The 20,539-nt window shown below is 35.9% G+C and overlaps 1 protein-coding gene across 1 annotated transcript in view; it reads right to left on the bottom strand.

Annotated features, from left to right (window-relative positions):
• The window catches only part of LOC149776338 (transmembrane protein 198-like), a 102,441-nt gene extending 84,442 nt beyond the window's left edge, over positions 1-17,999 (bottom strand). Inside the window, exon 1 of the mRNA XM_089942854.1 lies at positions 17,911-17,999. The gene's annotated coding sequence lies outside the window, so the exon portion shown is untranslated. The remainder of the gene's footprint in view (positions 1-17,910) is intronic.
• Between the last annotated feature and the right edge of the window lie 2,540 nt (positions 18,000-20,539).

The raw sequence follows: 20,539 nt of genomic DNA, 5'->3' as shown, positions 1-20,539 counted from the left end.
GGTCCAGGGAATGAATCACTATCCACCAAACGAGTAGAACTCTAGGTCACAACTTGAAAACTATAAAATACAATTCCTTGTCCCACTATATGTAGCAACTTTCTCTCTCTCTCTCTCTCACGCAAAAACACACACACAATATACTAGCACCTTGGGGGACAGTCCTTAACCTCAATGACTTACCATATATACCTGCTTACAAGTTGGGTCCAACTGCAAACAACACAATGATCTGCCATTGCACAATGCACTGACATACCTAGGTCTGTGTTGTCTATTCTACTGATTGGTCCTCAAAAACAGCACAGGTCCAGATCTGCCAACACATTATGCAATAGATGCAAAAGTAGATCTGGGTTTGTGCAGTCTGCACTCAGATCAGACATTTAAGTGAGTACCGGCATGTACAGTACTTAAGTGGTTCAGTTTGGGGTGGAGGTCAAAAAAGGTAAGTCTGAAATATATATTTTACAAACACATAATTCTAGTAATTCTAACTATTAAACGGCAAACGAGTAATTTTAAGTTATGACTAAGAACACTTCCCTAAAGCAATATATGTCCAACGATACAAATAGGATAATTATGACCAAAGGGAATTTTAGTGGGGAGGGAAGAAGTTAAAATAGGCAAGTTTGAATTGGCAGGGGTTACAGAATAGCAGAACCAATACCTGGTCTTTAACTAGCAACAAGCTGGTCCTATAAAACAATACTATCTATACTCACTTATAAGTTGAGTTTCAACTGTAAAATGTAAAGACCCAGAGCTCAGAGTTGCCATCTAATGAGCTGGCAGATCTAGATCTATGCAGTTTGCTGGCATCATTAAGTAGAACAATCAAAATAGACCCTGATTTGCCAGTGCATTATGCAATGGCTGCTCAGAGTATATGCTGACTTGCAGACGGATTCAACTTATGAGCAAGTATATGATAATATTAGCAACAATGAAGGGCTGAGAGAAAAAAAATATCTATGTAACAGCCAAGGACTAAAATGATGTCAAAATTAAATTATTACATTATTTTCATACAAGATATGATGGAAATTTTTGTTAAGTTTAAAAAAAATACTTTTCTTTTCGTCTCTAATTGATATCATGGTGATTAAATAGCATCGTATTTGGTTATTGATTTAAACAATAAAATATATAGTGTGCAAATGGATCTGTAAACAGCAATATTAAAATTGCTAATAATGTTCATGGTGACTTTTTACATATTTCTTTCCAAAAGATTCACTCGTGAAACAAACTAAACCTGAAGCTCTTAATGTGAACATATTCATAATAGAATGAAAATGGAATGTAATAACCACTTGCTGGTCTTTAAAAAGACTCGCTCTGATTTGATTTTGATTTATTAAACTACGAAAGCAAAACATGTATTTTGTTTCTGTAATATTTCAACTTCTTAAACACAGCAGGAATACTAATTAAAAAGTGTCCATTTACTTATCAAGTGTCAATCACAGGTTAATTTCTGAAGAGACAAGAGTGTTTACAAGCGTGGGAACAACTGTCAGTAACCTGTCACTGTTGTTACAGAATTATGATTGCATCAGGATATATCTGTTTGCAGTACTAAATCACTTTTCACTGTAACAAGGGTTTGTGCACTTATGCTCAAGAGAAATTCAAGGACATTAGGGGACCTCAGACACAGTAAAATTGAACACCACAAATGGAAGGATAAATAATGAACACCAAGAAAGCTTAAATGTCGGCAACTCTTAAGAAGATTGTTGATGAACAGTCCATGCCAATATTCCAGGAACTGTATGACACAAAATGGTTCAAAATAATGTGAAAGGGAGCAAAAATGATTTAAAGGACTTTAAAACCAATATGCAAATTTTCAAGGTTTTCAAGGAAATGAATTTAACGATTCCAAATTCAGTACATACTCTCAAGATTTTCAAGGAAATGAATTTAACAATTCCAAATCCAGTACCTTCAAGGTTTTCAAGGAAATGAATTTAACAATTCCAAATCTAGTACCATCAAGGTTTTCAAGGAAATGAATTTAACAATTCCAAATCCAGTACCTTCAAGGTTTTCAATGAAATTTAACAAATCCAAATCCAGTACCTTCAAGGTTTTCAAGGAACTGAATTTAACAATTCCAAAATCCAATACATTCAAGGTTTTCAAGGAAATGAATTTAACAATTCCAAATCCAGTACTTTCAAGGTTGTCATGGAACTGAATTTAAAAATTCCAAATCCAGTAGCTTCAAGGGTTTCAAGGAAGCATACAAACCCTGTATAATGTTTTAGATATACATACAACTGGATTACCTCAGAGAAAAAAAATTAGATTCACAGAATTTCTCAAATCTGAGAGAATGAAATGCTGAAAATATTACAGTTTTGTCTTAATATCTGCAGAATTAGACTATAGCACACAGAAAGCCCAGATCCAAACAGCTTTTCAAAATGTGTCAGAATGTTCTTCTCCTTCTATAAATTATCAGGAACAATAAATTACTCCATCAATTTAATGAGCTCAGATAACTTGTGAAACTGTTTATAAAGTTGGGGGTGGGGGTAGTAATGGGTGTTATTTTTCTTTTATAAAAAAATACCGAAAAATATGTTTTTATTTTTGCAGAACATGAATATAGTTGTGATTAAAATGTATAAATTATATTTTGATATATTACATTTTATCATCAAAAATGGCAGTTAGTACCATGAAATTTGAACCAACATCATGAAATTCGCAGCTTTTAATAAGAAGTCATATATTCTTTTTACATTTTCTTATCAAACAAATTCTCAGTACACTATAAATGACAATACCCTAAATGAAGAAATATCAATCAATTCAATTGTTAGTAACACTTACTGTTGAAAATACTTTAAGAAACAAATATGATGACACAAGTCTTGTCCAGCGAAATTCGTGTTTCAGTTTTATCAATTTAAGTTGGCTCCAGTGTAATCATCATAACTGCATTATGCCCTGACGTATCCAAACATGAAAAGTGTCAATTTACCATTGCAGCGATGCCTATTGGAGTTTCCATCAAAACCTAATTAAGTGCCAACTGTTTTAATCTCCAACTTGAAGATCAAACTGTTGCAGAAAAAGACCTGCTTTGTATTATCCCATTACATGTAATTACGTCTTTTGTATCAAGACGAGTAAATAGGGGCACCTGCCAAAAAGAGCATGCAAATCCTATCTATCAATCATCTTCAAGTGTCAACTCATTTCAATGAGCAAGCCAACACCATTTTAAATATTAGCATGTAAGTAACCAAACTTTAATCTAACTTTAAACAGTGGTTTATCCTAGTCATTAGCAAATATAATCATGGATAGTAAGGGAACCAAGCAATAGGTGTCCTCAGTGCATGAAAAGATTAGTGTCACAGATTGGGTTCATTATGGAAAAGCAAGTTCCAAAGTTTGCTGTGAATTTAAAATTCCCAAACTGGTACTCAGACCCATTTGTTGTGAATTTAAAATTCCCAAACTGGTACTCAGACTCGTTTGCTGTGAATTTAAAATTCCCAAACTGGTACTCAGAGGTTTGCTCAGGGTTGAGCAGTAATTTCTCTATTACTTGCAATGAAATCACGACATTGATATTTAACCAATAAAACAATAAAAAATAGTTTTAATGTTGTTGTTTCTCTAAATTAAATGTCAGTATTTTTGACAAAAACAATCTTGTTTTTATAACACTGAAATGTAGCCATATTTATATGCAAGAAGCAGTGATGTAATACACAATGTTTTCATTGGTATACATGTGATATTTGTGCTGAAGACTCTTGAAGTAATGTTTTAAACAATAATTTAGAGAGTGGTTATCTTAAAATAAAGGTCAAGTGAACAATTTCATTAAAAAAAGCTATTTACTGAAACTTTTCGCAACAAAATTATAAAATGAATACTCAACTATTCACCACCCCCCACCCATCCCAGTATCTTCTCAATACTGCGTTCCATCCCTTTCTTAGTTTTTCTGAGGTCTCTTAGTAATTTCTGCCCTCGTTTATGCTGTAGTCAATGTTTTCTGAAACCACTGTGTTTGAGTTATTAACAGGTGTATTACAAAAGATGAGAGCGAGTTATCAAGAGGTGTATTAGAACAGATGAAGGTGAATTATCAAGGTGTATTAGAACAGATGAAGGTGAATTATCAAGGTGTATTAGAACAGATGAAGGTGAATTATCAAGGTGTATTAGAACAGATGAAGGTGAATTATCAAGGTGTATTACAACAGATGAAGGTGAATTATCAAGGTGTATTACAACAGATGAAGGTGAATTATCAAGATGTATTACAACAGATGAAGGTGAATTATCAAGGTGTATTACAACAGATGAAGGTGAATTATCAAGATGTATTACAACAGATGAAGGTGAATTATCAAGGTGTATTACAACAGATGAAGGTGAATTATCAAGGTTTTATTAGAACAGATGAAGGTGAATTATCAAGGTGTATTACAACAGATGAAGGTGAATTATCAAGGTGTATTACAACAGATGAAGGTGAATTATCAAGGTGTATTAGAACAGATGAAGGTGAATTATCAAGGTGTATTACAACAGATGAGAGTGAGTAATCAAGAGGTGTATTAGAACAGATGAAGGTGAATTATCAAGGTGTATTAGGACAGATGAAGGTGAATTATCAAGGTGTATTACAACAGATGAGAGTGAATTATCAAGGTGTATTACAACAGATGAGAGTAAGTTATCAAGAGGTGTATTAGAACAGATGAAGGTGAATTATCAAGGTGTATTAGAACAGATGAAGGTGAATTATCAAGGTGTATTACAACAGATGAAGGTGAATTATCAAGGTGTATTAGAACAGAGAGTGAATTATCAAGGTGTATTAGAACAGACGAAGGTGAATTATCAAGGTGTATTACAACAGATGAAGGTGAATTATCAAGGTGTATTACAACAGATGAAGGTGAATTATCAAGGTGTATTACAACAGATGAAGGTGAATTATCAAGGTGTATTACAACAGATGAAGGTGAATTATCAAGGTGTATTACAACAGATGAAGGTGAATTATCAAGGTGTATTACAACAGATGAAGGTGAATTATCAAGGTGTATTAGAACAGGTGAAGGTGAATTATCAAGGTGTATTACAACAGATGAAGGTGAATTATCAAGGTGTATTACAACAGATGAAGGTGAATTATCAAGGTGTATTACAACAGATGAAGGTGAATTATCAAGGTGTATTACAACAGATGAAGGTGAATTATCAAGGTGTATTACAACAGAACCTAATTTCTCACAATATGGGCATGTGAGAAAGCTTGCCAGTGAGTTATTGTCACGTTTGCTAAGCCCCAGTTATAAGGGGTCATCCATTTAGTACATGCGCATGAAGGGGGAATGGGGGGTAACCCAAATGCATACGCTTGGGGGGGGGGCCCTACTGATAATGTATGTATACATAGGAAAAAGAGGGTGGCCTCGATAATAATTTGTTTAATACATAACCTGTTCAACTGGGTTCAGTCAGCGTTAGAATTTTAGCAGATACTAGACAAACATTTTTAGGGGCCCCAAGTGGCACAGTGGTCTAAAGCACTCTCCGTTACGGATCACTGCCATCTCACCTCTGTCTGCGTGGGTTGGAGTCTACGATTCAGCCAATATGGGTATGTGAGAAAGCTTGCCAGTAGCTTCTCATGGGTCGGTGGTTCTTTCCGGGGTTTTCCGGGTTCTTCCTCCACCATCAATACTGGCCACCATGCATAGCCTATCGTGTGGTGAAAAATGGCATTAAACCCCACAACAACAACAACAACAACAAACGTTTTTAAAATATGCAACTTATTTCTTTGATGCAGCCAGACATTCAGCGTTGGTGGACCATCTGTTTTATAAAACACATTAATATTATTAATCCTTGATCATTTCTGCGTGGATTAAATATAGGCCATTCTATAGAATTTGGTGGAGAGGATGTCAAGTGTGTGTACACAGGTTGGATGTGTGTAAAAAAGTATGCAGAGGGGTCAAGCTTTTCCAGATTTTTGTGTACATACTAAATGGATGGCCCCTAAAGTCATTTATAAGCTATAATCTACTTGTCTTGGGAATATTACTGCGGCCTTGTGTTTGATCTCTAAACATTGCCACGGGGTTAGTGTTGAACTATTAGGCAAGGTTACCGTGGCCAGACAGAGACCGGAAACTTGAGTTGGTGAAGGCGACGACTCGCATCACTTAACAAAGGCTTGCCGTATTACACCTATATGTTAATATGTTAAAAGTTTGTTCAAAGATCAAAAGAAAGTCCACAGGGTGAATGAGGCATATTCTTTTCCATAACCATGTTGACAGACAGCGAGAGGGACACTGTCCACTAAGTTTGATCGGACTGGTCCACAGCGATATCCAATCAAAAATTGAGATTGAGGGTGTGATTACAATTCAACCCAAATGATACCTTCCAGCTTGTAAAAGGAAAATTTGGTATTCGCCTAGACAGACTGCTGATCAATAGGGTTACTCTGAGGAATGAAGCCAATCGTAATTTGGCAGTAAAACTTACAGGTAGATTCTAAGGAAAGACAAAGCTTCAAGATGTATTAGAACATATGAATTTGAGTTATCAAGGTGTATCACAACAGATGACAGTGAGTTATCAAGGTGTATTACAACAGATGATGGTGAGTTATCAAGCAGTGTACTGCACCAAATGACAGTGAGTTATCAAGCAGTGAACTGCAACAGATGACAGTGAGTTATCAAAGTGTATTACAACAGATGATGGTGAATTATCAAGCAGTGTACTGCACCAGATGACAGTGAGCTATCAAGCAGTGTACTGCAACAGATGATAGTGAGTTATCAAAGTGTATTACAACAGATGACAGTGAGTTATCAAGGTGAATTACAACAGATGATGGTGAGATCTCAAAAGGTGCATTACAAAATATAAAGCGCTCCCCATTACAGATCACTGCTGTCTGCATGGGTTCGAGTCTCAGATTCAGCCAATGTGGGTATGTGAGAAAGCTTGCCAGTAGCTTCTCATGGGTCGGTGGTTCTTTCCAGGGTTTCCCCAGGTTCTTCCTCCACCAATAATACTGGCAGCCATGCACAGCCTATTGTGTGCTGAAAAATGGCATTAAACCCCCGCAACAACAACAAATGTTTTTAAAGTTATGCAACTTATTTCTTGATGCAGCCAGACATTCAGCATCGGTGGACTATCTGTTTTATAAAACATGTATAGCCTATCGTGTGCTGAAAAATGGAGTTAAACCCTACAACAACAACAACAACAACAAAATACGATGGTGAGTTATCAAGGTGTATTACAACAGATGACAGTGAGTTATCAAGTGGTGCATTACAACATATGAAGGTGAGTTATCAAGCAGTGTACTGCAACAGATGGCAGTGAGTTATCAAGCAGTGTATTGCAACAGATGACAGTTATCAAGCAGTGTATTGCAACAGATGACAGTGAGTTATCAAGGTGTATTACAACAGATGATTGTGAGTTATCAAGGTATATTACAATTGATAACAATGAGTTATCATGATGTATTACAAGAGATGACAGTTATCAAGGTGTATTATAAGAGATAACAGTAAGTTATGAATAGGTGTATTACAACAGATGATGGTGAGTTATCAAAGTGTATTACAACAGATGACACTTGTATGCAGAGTACAACACAATACATATTTACATACCTCACAACAGACCCTTCAGGATCAGAATAATCCACTGGCCTGCAACATTGGGCAAGCAACTCCATGGAAATCTTAATTCCAGATCATTAACTTATTCTAGGTTTTTTCAGCCTTGTTTGTTGATATTCAAGAAAGAGAGTACTTAGGAATGCCACCAGGAACCCTTGAAACAATCGTAAATATTTACTGTTACAGTATCAAAAACTGTACAAGTAGATTTCAAGTCTGCTCCAATTCAAGATGAGAATAAACAAAGCTCAACAAAGTGTTTCATTTAAAGAGAGTAACAACAATGCTTCATGATACTGACATGTGAACAAGGTAGGGGAAGATTTATTTAATTGCCCCAGAATGTTGTCTGAGTGAATAAACAATGGTCCAGATCCTTACATTTACTGCATGATGAAGTCTACACATTTTGTACACTAGTAGTGATAGGTGTATGGTAGAAATGAAGGAAATTTGTTCTTTTTAAATCATTTCGGAAAATCATTAAAAAGTATAACATTTCTATGCTAACTCTAGAAATAATAATAATAATAATAATAATAACATCATTACAGCAAGATTCTAGATAACATATGGTCAGGTTATTTTCCAATATACATTTGACTGGAAAAGCCTTAAAACAATTTTATTCAAGTTGGGCATCACCAAAACTTGTTGCAATCTGTACATTTCCCTAGCCACTATTGTATTCAGCTACCATAAGCTATTGAAGACATGGATAATCTGTACATGTCCCTAGGCACTACTGTATTAGCTACTAAAAGGTACTGAAGACACTAATAATCTGTACATGTCCTTAGCCACTATTGTATTTAGCTACTATAAGCTACTGAAAACACTGATAATCTGTACATGTCATGAGCCACTATTGTATTTAGCTACTATAAGCTACTGAAAATACTGATAATCTGTACATGTCCCTAGACACTAATGTATTAGCTACTATAAGCTATTGAAGACACTGATAATCTGTACATGTCCCTAGGCACTACTGTATTCAGCTACTATATACATTAATAATCTCTGTGTGTCCCACTCCACTACTTTATTTAGCTACTATATACACTGATAATATGTGTCCCTACCTACTACTGTATTAAGCTACTATATACATTAATAATCTGTGTGTCCCTAGCCACTACTGTATTCAGCTACTATATACACTGATAATATGTGTGTCCCTAGCCACTACTGTATTCAGCTACTATATACACTGATAATATGTGTCCCTAGCCACTACTGCATTCAGCTACATATACACTGATAATATTTGTGTCCCTAGCCACTACTGTATTCAGCTACTATATACACTGATAATATGTGTGTCCCTAGCCACTACTGTATTCAGCTACTATATACACTGATAATATGTGTGTCCCTAGCCACTACTGCATTCAGCTACTATATACACTGATAATATGTGTCCCTAGCCACTACTGTATTCAGCTACTATATACACTGATAATATGTGTGTCCCTAGCCACTACTGTATTGAGCTACTATATACACTGATAATGTGTCCCTAGCCACTACTGTATTCAGCTACTGTACACACTGATAGTCTGAGTCCTTGCCACTACTGTATTTAGCTACTATATACACTGATAATATGTGTGTCCCTAGCCACTACTGTATTCAGCTACTATATACACTGATAATATGTGTGTCCCTAGCCACTACTGTATTCAGCTACTATATACACTGATGATATGTGTCCCTAGCCACTACTGTATTCAGCTACTATATACACTGATAATATTTGTGTCCCTAGCCACTACTGCATTCAGCTACTGTACACACTGATAATCTGAGTCCTTGCCACAACTTTATTCAGCTATTGTACACACTGATAATCTGTGTCCCTAGCCACTACTGTATTTAGCTACTATATACACTGATAATTTGTGTGTCCCTACCCACTACTGTATTAAGCTACTATATACATTAATAATCTGTGTGTGTCCCTAGCCACTATTTTATTCAGCCACTATATACACTGATAATATGTGTGTCCCTAGCCACTATTGTATTCAGCTACTATATACACTGATGTGTCCCTAGCCACTAATTTATTCAGCTACTATATACACTGATAATGTGTCCCTAGCCACTACTGTATTCAGCTACTGTACACACTGATAATCTGAGTCCTTGCCACTACTGTATTTAGCTACTATATACACTGATAATATGTGTGTCCCTAGCCACTACTGTATTTAGCTACTATATACACTGATAATTTGTGTGTCCCTACCCACTACTGTATTAAGCTACTATATACATTAATAATCTGTGTGTCCCTAGCCACTATTTTATTCAGCTACTATATACACTGATAATATGTGTGTCCCTAGCCACTATTGTATTCAGCTACTATATACACTGATGTGTCCCTAGCCACTACTTTATTCAGCTACTATATACACTGATAATATGTGTGCCTAGCCACTACTGTATTCAGCTACTGTACACACTGATAATCGGAGTCCTTGCCACTACTGTATTTAGCTACTATATACACTGATAATATGTGTGTCCCTAGCCACTACTGTATTTAGCTACTGTATACAATGAAAATCTAGCTACTGTATACAATGAAAATCTGAGTCCTTGCCACTACTCTATTTTGTTATTGTATACACTGAGAATATGTGTGTCCCTAGCCACTAGTGTAGTTGAGCTGCTATATACACTGGTAATCTGTGTGTCCCTAGCCACTACTGTATTCAGCTACTATATACACTGATAATATGTGTGTCCCTAGCCACTACTTTATTCAGCTACTATATACACTGATAATATGTGTCCCTAGCCACTACTGTATTCAGCTACTATAAACACTGATAACACTGGTCAACAGTGAAATCATTACTGACTTGAAAAGGCCCTAATCTGTAGTATTTTGGTGTGCCGAACACGAATATAACCGTGAAAAATTTGTATTGGCTCTCGTTTTGAAGATATTCATATACCTCATTTTCTATGTTTCACTGTGTAAATTTCTCCAGTAGGACTGCAGCAACATCCGGAATAATGATGTAACATTGCATAATACCATCATGCTCACATCATCCACAGTTGATTGCATCATTTTCTGATGCAATGCAATACTAATGCCATGCGGCTGCTGAAGTAAGTTGACGTCAGCAGTGTACTATACATGTGTAGGCCTATTATACTAATGCCAGGCGGCTGCTGAAGCTGACGTAAGCAGTGTACTATATAAAGCCCAATCAGATAGGTTCAGCATTTAAAATATTTTAGACGTTGTGCGAGACAGTTCAAGCTACTGTTACATAAAACTTATTATTTTATCCATTTACGTACAATAAAGAACAGTAATGCCTCGAAAGTGTGTTAATACTGCGGACAATTTTTGCTATATTTGTGGGGAAGTGACATTTGCCAACCAGAAGAAAAGTATCAATTCTCAAGTGAAGAAGGCATATCATCTTTACTTCGGATGCAAGGTTGGTGACCAAGACAAGCCTTGGGCTCCGCATATATGCTGTGCTACATGTACAACACAGCTTTCACAGTGGTTGAATTGCAAAAGGTCATCAATGCCGTTTGCAGTCCCAATGGTGTGGAGAGAGCCAAGCAACCACCTAAATGACTGTTACTTCTGCTTGGTTCCTCCTCTTTCCGGCGGAATAACGAAGCGAAAGAAGTCGAGAATAGTCTACCCAAACATTCCGTCTGCATTGAGACCAGTTCCACATGGTGAGGGACTTCCTATTCCAGAACCTCCAGCAGAATATTCTCTTGATTCATCTGACGAAGACAAAGGTGAGTCAACCTGTTCTTCTCCTGGTCCATCAGCATGCAGTGATCCAGATTTTCACTGTGGTGCATCATCAACCCCACACAGAATAACACAGGAAGAACTAAATGACCTGATTCATGATTTGGACTTATCAAAGAACAAGGCAGAATTGCTAGGATCAAGACTCCAACAATGGAATCTTCTAGAAGAAGATGTCACAATTACTGCATATCGAAAGCGCCACCAGCAATTGGAGCCTTTCTTCAGAAAGGAAAGTAATCTGATATTCTGTTCCGATATTGAGGGCCTCATGAATGCTTTAAAAATCACTCATGACCCACAAGAATGGATACTATTTGTGGACTCTTCGAAACTGAGTCTCAAGGCTGTGCTTTTGCACAATGGAAACATTCTTCCATCTATTCCAGTAGCGTATGCTGTCCACATGAAAGAGACATACGATAACTTAAGGCAGCTACTGAATTCCATTGAGTATAACAAGTACAGCTGGCACCTCTGTGGTGATTTGAAGGTAGTTGCCCTTTTAATGGGACTGCAGCAAGGATATACAAAATACATGTGTTTCTTATGCGAGTTGGATAGCCGAGCAAGGGAAATGCACTACATGAGGAAGGAATGGACTCACAGGCAGAATGTAGCCATTGGAGAGAAGAATATCCAACACCCAGCTCTGGTTGAGGCTCAGAAAATCTTGCTACCACCCCTTCACATCAAACTAGGTTTGATGAAGAACTTCGTGAAAGCCATTGACCGGACTTTGCCAGCATTCCGATACCTGCATGAAAAATTCCCTCGACTCAGCGAAGCAAAGATTAAAGAGGGAGTTTTTGTGGGTCCTCAGATTCGAGAGCTTTTCAAAGATGACCGGTTCAACAACTTTCTGGAAGGTGACGCGAAACAAGCATGGAATGCTTTTCGCCTAGTTTCTACAAACTTCCTCGGAAATGTTAGGGCAGAAAACTATAAGGAACTAGTAGAAGACATGTTGATGAAGTATAAGAAACTTGGCTGCAATATGTCTCTAAAGATTCACTTCCTTCATTCCCATTTGGATTTCTTTCCTAGCAACTGTGGTATTGTTAGTGATGAACACGGCGAACGTTTTCATCAAGATATCGCAACAATGGAACAAAGATACCAGGGAAAATGGTCCACTACAATGCTGGCTGACTACTGCTGGACACTCCTCAGAGATGCTCCCGAACAGCTGTACAAGAGACAGGCGAAGAAATCTAAGATGTAGTCAATGACTTGATTTTTTATAGGTAGGCTATTACAGTTGACCTTTTACTATTGGAATGCATTTCGTTATGTAAACATTAATTTCTTGCAGATTACAAAAAAACTAGAGCCAATTTTGCAATTTGACTGTCATATTCGTTTTCAGCACATAAAAATTGATAAGAATTGACTAATTTTATTTCAGTAACATGACTTTTGTAAAAATTTGTTGTCCAGTGTAATATGTGTGTCCCTAGCCACTACTTTATTCAGCTATTATATACACTGAGAATCTGTGTGTCCCTAGTCACTACTGCATTCAGCTACTAAATACACTGATACTCTGTGTGTCCCTAGCCAATATGTACTGTATTCAGCTAATGTGTACACTGATAATTTGTGTGTCCCTACCCACTATTGTATTCAGCCACAAAAACCTACTGTATACACTGATATCTATACAAGGTGCCATCCAATACCAGTCAAATGTGCATGCAAAGTAAATGCAATAAGCATCTCAGTAAACACTTTCATCTTGGACAAGGAGGTCTTAAACTTTCCTATTTATCTATCTAACACGCACACATGCCATGTCTCTCCGATTGTCCAGTAATCTTTTGATTTTGGCCCCAATCTTTATATTTACTGATTTGCAGACAAAAACTCCCTAAATCACAAATCCACCAAGCATAAGTATTTCAAGCTAGGGATGTTATTTAGCTTTCAAGCTACAACAAGATCTGCCAAGCATATGTATTTCAAGCTACAACAAGATCTGCCAAGCATATGTATTTCAAGCTACAACAAGATATGCCAAGCATAATTATTTCATGCTAAAACAACATCTGCCAAGCATAAGTATTTCAAGCTACAACAAGATCTGCCAAGCATAAATATTTCAAGCTACAACAAGATCTGCCAAGCATAAATATTTCAAGCTACAACAAGATCTGCCAAGCATATGTATTTCAAACTACAACAACATCTGCCAAGCATAAGTATTTCAAGCTACAACAACATCTGCCAAGCATATGTATTTCAAGCTACAACAACATCTGCCAAGCATAAGTATTTCATGCTAAAACAACATCTGCCAAGCATAAATATTTCAAGCTATAACATCTGCCAAGCATAAGTATTTCAAGCTACAACAACATCTGCCAAGCATAAGTATTTCAAGCTACAACAACATCTGCCAAGCATAAGTATTTCATGCTAAAACAACATCTGCCAAGCATAAATATTTCAAGCTATAACATCTGCCAAGCATAAGTATTTCAAGCTACAACAACATCTGCCAAGCATAAGTATTTCAAGCTACAACAACATCTGCCAAGCATAAATATTTCAAGCTAAAACAACATCTGCCAAGCATAAATATTTCAAGCTACAACATCTGCCAAGCATAAGTATTTCAAGCTACAACAACATCTGCCAAGCGTATGTATTTCATGCTACAACAAGATATGTCAAGCATAAGTATTTCATGCTAAAACAACATCTGCCAAGCATAAATATTTCATGCTAAAACAACATCTGCCAAGCATAACTATTTCAAGCTACAACAAGATCTGCCAAGCATAAGTATTTCAAGCTACAACAACATCTGCCAAGCATATGTATTTCAAGCTACAACAACATCTGCCAAGCATAAGTATTTCATGCTAAAACAACATCTGCCAAGCATAAATATTTCAAGCTACAACATCTGCCAAGCATAAGTATTTCAAGCTACAACAACATCTGCAAAGCATATGTATTTCAAGCTACAACAACATCTGCCAAGCGTAAGTATTTCATGCTAAAACATCTGCCAAGCATAAATATTTCAAGCTACAACATCTGCCAAGCATAAGTATTTCAAGCTATGACAACATCTGCCAAGCATAAGTATTTCAAGCTACAACAACATCTGCCAAGCATAAATATTTCAAGCTACAACAACATCTGCCAAGCATAAATATTTCAAGCTACAACAAGATCTGCCAAGCATAAATATTTCAAGCTACAACAACATCTGCCAAGCACAAGTATTTCAAGCTACAACAACATCTGCCAAGCATAAGTATTTCATGCTAAAACAACATTCAGTGGACTGTTTAGGACTATTATAATCGGTCAATCAAGTTGTTATCTACTTAACAACCAATAAAATCTGGCACACAACATTGTGATGATGCATTTACTCAACTTCACTGGTACACACATTTCAACATGGAGTACTGCATGATTTATAAATTGCAGGCTACCTGAAAAGTATCAAAGTTCTTGAACTCTTTGGAAATAAAATAATTTTGGTACAATACTGAAATGTATGCTAATGGAATCAAAAGAGGAAAATATACCATTGAAGAAGAAAAAAATGTTTGTAAGATTAACAGTACTTGGATAGATGAATTTAAATGTGTGAAGTGTAGTGAAAATAATGTATAAGAAAATGAATAAAGCTGATTAACTGTTATTCATTATAGTTAATTTACTTAGCTTTGGTACGATGTGCACTTTCACACTTACATTTATGACAAAAATGGTTGTTGGCAAAAAATGGCATGTATGAACAAGATCAGTGATTGTAGCCCACCAACACTGCCTGCTTGTACATAGAAGAAAAAAAAACATACAAGAAATTTTATTTAACATCGGTGGTCTGGGTAAAAATACATAAAAACTAGCTTTATATAAGCTATTTTACAGACATGACATAACAAAAGTATTTCATGATTCAACAGACAGCTACACAGAACATATTTAAAGTAAAAGAAAACACATGTAATGCATAATTCTACCATGAACAGAAAGAACAGTGATTTTGAGGGTTACTCATTTTGCACATCATGCCCCAAAAATGAGGTCTTTCAGCATTATATGAAAGCCCACCAATACACAAATTCTACATGTGCACTGACATCACCTGTGAACCAACACTACCAAATCAGGATTTCCTATGTTATACTGAGCCACCCTAAACACAAATACAATCATTAGCAAACAGCACAATATATCTACACACCATTTGCACAACAGGCTTGTACTATTCTGATGTCCAACATGCTGATTGGTTAAAAAGCTTAATGTGATGAGCCAATCAGAACATTTCAGCCCTAAATGGGTACAAGGTTAGCTTATGGTGGAGCTGGAATGCAGAAATGCCTCAGTCCTGTTTATTTATTGACTGTGATGTCTTTAGCAATGCCACAGCTTCACTAAAAAGAGGCATTATTTCCAATAGTCTTACCATCCTGCAGCTTCACTAGCTGGATGCCAATCTTCATTCATCAGTTTATATAATGCTTGTTATTGAAAATTTATTACCTATGTTTCAGTTAGGCAAGCAGGTGTTTTCAGGATAGCAGTACAAAAAATATAAACTAAGTGAAGCATAAAAAACGGGTCCTGCATGATATTACATCACACAAGGTAGAGTTGGTCATATGACCTCTCAATATCCCTGTGATGCATTGATTCTTTTCACTTCTTCAATGTAAGGCCCTTCATTATAATGCAGTTCTTGGTTTATGGCAGTTTTCTTATTGAGACCATTTCATTATGTGGTAGGAAAGTTACATGTATACTGTACTTCAATATAAAATGGTATCATACTAGGGCAATATACTCATTGGATCCCATACACAGCATTATAATGTTTAAGTACTGTATCATCTACTTCACTATAAGATGGTACCACTATAAACAGGTACACTATATGCTCCCATGGAAAGCATTACAGTGAGGGAGTACTGTATCAGGTACTTCATTATAAGGAAGCAAACTGTATGATTCCCATGGATAGCATAATAATGAGGTGTAGTTACTATGTACCTCCTTAAAAAGAGGTCTCACTATAAGAAAGTATTATATATGGCTCCCAAGGACAGCATTATAATGAGGTGTATCGTATCATGCACTTCATTTTAAGGTAGTCTCCCTAAAAGGCTGTAAACTCTATGCTTCCCATGGACAGAACTATAATAAGGGTGTACTGGATCATGTACATCATTAATGGTAGTCTCTCTGAATGGCTATATTATTTATGGCTCACATGGAAAGCACTATAATAAGGGTGTACTGTGTCATTTGTCAAATTTTTTATAACAAATCCTACAAGTCAGATGTCACCCTTTGTCAGTTTCCAATTAAATTTCATTCTCAAACCTGACTTGTACCTGGCTCAAACCTGACTTGTACCAGACTCAAACCTGACTTGTACCAGACTCAAACCTGACTTGTACCAGACTCAAACATGAATTAAATCAAATAAGTATCTCCAATCATTAACACAGTGTAAGTATACAACAGAGTATTAATGAAAACACACCATTCTCCTACCCTACATAATTAACTGTAATAGCTCATTAGTAATCTGCATTCATTTATAAAATGCATATACCTAACCAGGACACCCGAAAATACAAGGGTTGAAAATGGTGTACGCTAATCATTATGCACAGTATTGTAAAAAATCTGCCTAAACCAATAGTCTCAGTCTACAGAGCTCATATCTGCAATAGTTAATCTGCATAGCTAATCTGCAGATATCAGTCTGGAGCCAAACTGGCAAAAACTACACCCTTCTGAAGTTACGTCGGGCAGATACCTTATGATCCGTCCCTCAAAGCACACACTGATATCATTGGGATCATTGTGCCATGAGGCACATGACTTGAAAAGTTATGTTACACTAATAAACAAAGAATCAGATCACACAACAAGAATCTTGACTGATATAAATTCTAACTTTATTTATCTTTCTGAAGCTCAGATGGTACAGCATTGGACTCATGATCCAAAGAGTTGCAGATTTAAAACTGTCCAGGTCAGTCCTGGTCAGCTGCTTCTGTGTGACATTGGGAAAAGCACTTAGCTCTCATTTCCTTGGAATATTAAAGCAAATAAAGTGCAACAAGCGTTGTTATAAGAAAAACAATAATTAATTTAAATATGTAAACGCTTAATGCTTTGTTTTCTTCATTTCCGTATTCAATGCAATATCCCTAATGTGCACTGGAAAAATTATTTTTTAGCTCAATTTTGTGAGGATACTGCTCAAAACAACAGGCCCAAGTGAGCCAGATTTTGCTCATCTGGCTTATAACAGATAACAAATAGTACTGTAAAAACATAACCTATGCAAACGATCTCCCAAACTTTATATTATTTTAAATTAAAAGTTACAGAATCTGCTAAACTTACCAATATAAAATTTTCTCGTCAACATATTTCTCTTACATCTTTTATCTTTCTTAACTCCTGATGCAATGGACACTTGAAGGTAATCCAACTGTATAAAGAGAGACAAACATTTTTTGATGTATCTTAATAATATATAAAAACTGCCTATTACAGAAAGCCAATGAACAGAGCAATTTCATTCTTTATATAATAGTGTCTCTGACACAAAGTAGTCTCCCTGGAGTTTTGAAATGATATTATCATTAGCTTAAGTTGTATCAGAATACTGCCATTTCTTTAAAATGTTTTACTATCAGAGTTAATTAAAATTTGCAAATAACTAATGGCCAAGGATACAGCTGATTACAGCCAACAAGATACTCTGTATTAGTGTTCTGTACTGCAGTGAACTGGAATGGATTTACATGGGCTGGGCACATGTATATTGCTGATCTATATTTTCTGTTGATATTGTACCAACTTCAAAAATACCTCAGTATCGGGATATATGATATCACTAGTTTTATATATTTAGTGGAGGAACAAACTTGGCAAGACTGAGAAAAACCACCAACCAATGGAAAACTACTGGCAAACTTTCTCACATCCACAAACAGGTGAGATGCCAGTGGTTTGTAAAGGTGAACACCATAGACCACTCTGCCCCCCCATATTTATATGAAAATTGCATGAAGATATGCCCATATGTTACTTTTACTTGGAGTTCAAAACATTGAAACAACAACAAAATTAACTCATCTAAAGGCATGCTGCCACAAACGAGAGAGTAGTAATACAATTTTGTTTCTGTCAACTACACGTAAGGGTAGACAAGTTTCAGCCATTGTCTGGTGAAAAGGTATAAACTCCTAAAAAATTGCAATAAAAATGGGCATTGGGACACTATTACCATATATGGCGTGATTCTGTTATAGCACACTGTTATAATGCAAATTCAGATATAACACAGTCATGGCATGTCTTCCAAAATTTCATATACATGTATTTATTTATCTCATACAAGAAAAAATAAGTTTTTCCTCTTAGAAGTATCAAAAATAATTATTAAAAAGTTCAGGGATGATATCGCAAATAAATTCTAATATAGGACAGCTGTGGTGTAGCTCTCAAAATTTATGTACATGTGATTTTCAAATACAAGAAATCTACTCGTTTTTTTCTTAAAGTATAAAAAATAACGTTTAAAAGTTTATTATCATTTTGCAGAAGAAATCATATATGAATTCCAATATAAGATGACTGAAATTTTATATCCATGTATTTTTCTAGCACAAGAAAAAATGTAACTTTTCTTCTTAAAAGTATAACAAATAACATGTAAAATGTTTATATGTTGACCTTTGTCAATGTCTCAAATTGTGATTTTTTTCCCTTGCTGGTGATAAAATATACCATCTGGCAAAGTTTTAGTAAAAACATTTTTGGATGTTTAAACATGGGTTTGGAGTGGGGAAATTTAAAGACACCATAAAAGGAACCTGCAAACATGGATATAAAATGCACTGGAAACTATCTTTCCTTTGTTCATAGTGACAAACCACCTTAGTGTATTGATATATCATAATTCACTTATGCTGATCTCTGGCCTGCGTACTGTATGATGTCATACGTATACTCAGATAGTTCTGTTACTAGACTAGCTACAACCGACCAACCTCTGAAGGCATTAACAAGAATGGCTACTTCAAAAAAACCTGATTGATTACCTTTGAAACACTGATTGTTTTGAATAAATACTTAAAGCAAATGAAAATAAAATTTCAGTCTCAATTAATGTGGGGCATTTGTTTGGTCCTTCAAAGCTGGCCTTTAGCGATGACTTCAATAATGCATGTACCCTTCATCAAAGCAAGCGAACAAAAATCTTTCATTACAAGTTAACTTTAGGTGGGGCATCTTGAAAATATATTTTGTTAAACTGTTTCATGTCATATTGTTTTCATTTCCCAATGAATAGCATCATCCCCTGGGTAATCTTAGCAAGATGATAGCTGTCTCCAGCTGACCAAGATCTTGGCCAATTTAAGTACATGTACATGTAGCATGTAAATACAGCCACATACTACTAGCAACATTAACTACTTGAGGGAATTACTCAATGACACATTTGTTGACAGTGGAATATAAGTCAAACAAGGACATTTTTTTATACATGTGTTGTGTTTTCTAACAGGATGTGACTGATACATGAATTTTATAAGTGATTTATACTCATGGACTTTTCACATACATGTATAGTAGGTAATGCATTATTGATTGTACTTGACACATTTAAGCTGTCAATAGACAAGAATATTGCAGACTAGTTTTGTCTTCATTTAATCAAAAGCACCTATTTTTGTACCCGCTTTTATTACTCCCATCCCCTGCCATTTTTAGTACATGCATCATTTTCTTCAGCAAACAGACTTGGCTGATTATAACATGGTTCGGTACATAAAATGGTTGGGTTCTATGGACCCCAACAATTATGTTATAGTGGGCCACACTGTATACTTCCTTACGAGTCAAGTCCAACTGCAAAAAGCACAGACCAAGATCTGCTGTCATATTATGCACAGGCAAATCTGAATCTATGCAGTTTTTTTGGAGTACTCTGTAGAATAAACAACAAAGATCATGATATGCC

Source organism: Sinohyriopsis cumingii, chromosome 18 (genome assembly GCF_028554795.1).
Source record: "Sinohyriopsis cumingii isolate HCF-2022 chromosome 18, ASM2855479v2, whole genome shotgun sequence".
Lineage (NCBI taxonomy): Eukaryota > Metazoa > Mollusca > Bivalvia > Unionida > Unionidae > Sinohyriopsis > Sinohyriopsis cumingii.
This window is presented reverse-complemented; position numbering and strand designations above follow the sequence as displayed.